This window comes from Rhinichthys klamathensis, unplaced genomic scaffold (assembly GCF_029890125.1).
Source record: "Rhinichthys klamathensis goyatoka isolate OS25496 unplaced genomic scaffold, OSU_Roscu_1.1 h1tg000298l_1, whole genome shotgun sequence".
Classification (NCBI taxonomy): Eukaryota; Metazoa; Chordata; class Actinopteri; order Cypriniformes; family Leuciscidae; genus Rhinichthys; species Rhinichthys klamathensis.
This window is the reverse complement of record NW_026606817.1, coordinates 959,420-960,800: the sequence shown is the minus strand read 5'-3', so window position 1 is coordinate 960,800 and position 1,381 is coordinate 959,420.

The following is a 1,381-nucleotide window of genomic DNA, read 5'->3' as shown; positions in this document are numbered from 1 at the left end:
ACACACGGCGCTCATCTCGCACTGGTTCTGTCTAGCCTTACAGTACATACTCCTAAATCCAGACACACTCACTGGAGAAGCTAGATGATATTAAGTCTTGTTTTCGGACACAAATTAAGTGCTTAAAAAAAGAACAAAATCTGCCAGCGGGGTCAAAAAAAAAGAAATAACCCTTTGAATTAAGACCCAGCTGGCAGATATTGTTCTTGTTTTTTTAAGTACAAACTCAATTTTTATGATTTTTTTATGAAAACAAAAATATCTTCAGTTATTTTGCTTCTCCAGTAAATTTATCCTGATTTAAAGGAGCAGTTCGCTCAAAAATGTCATTTCTGTCATCATTTACTCGCCCTCAAGTTGTTCCAAACCTGTGTGAGTTTCTCTCTTCTGCCGAACACAAAGATATTTTGAAGAATGTGGGAAACCAGACAGTTGTTGGACCCCATTGACTCGTATAGTATTTTGTTTCCTGCTATGGAAGTCAATGGGGTCCAACAACAGTTTTGGCTACCGACACTCTTCAAAATATCTTCTTTTGTGTTCGGCAGAAGAAAGAAACTCACACAGGTTTGGAACAACTTGCGGGCGAGTAAATGATGACTGAATAAACATTTTTTAAGTGAATTTTTCCTATAAGACACACACACACACACACAGTCACAGTTTATGACATTATTCAGTAACCAAAGCACAGAGATTGTGTATTTAAATGTGTCTGCCAAAGATTGTTCTCTTGTTTTAAGTGGGCATTTTTATAACCGATGTCAATGAGGAATGGTTTCTTCTCGTGGCAGCTAGAGTTTGAAGTCATCACCAAATGCCAGAAACTATCTCTGATATCTTTTAATTTGTTATCGTTGTGTATCGAGGTTCTTGTACTGAAGTGTTATCATCAGTCTTTAGAGATAAACCTGCTGCTTCACCACCGTCGGTTCTGCCTTGAGAGCGCACGGCTCGTTCTGCCTTCAGGAGCTCAGGAAAACTGGAGGATTCAGTTCACACACACACACACCTCTCGAAATATGCAAATTACTCTTTTATCTGTTCCGTCTCCCTCAGCGTTTCCCACATGAACACTTGGTTTGGTGCTAAACATTTACATGTTTTTAAATGTTGGAGGGGAGGATAAAGTTTGTTAGATGCGTGTTCATCACTAACCGTCAGCTTCAGGGTTACTCCATCACTGCTCTCTCTCTCTCTCTCTCTCTCTCTCTCTCTCTCTCTCTCTCTCTCTCTCTCTCTCTCTCTCTCTCTCTCTCTCTCTCTCTCTCTCTCTCTCTCTCTCGCCTGAGCAATTTACAAGTTAAAATGTATTTGAACCAAACGTTTTTGGAAATTTATAAAGAATGTCAGGGGGACAAAATCTGGATGTTTTAGTTTC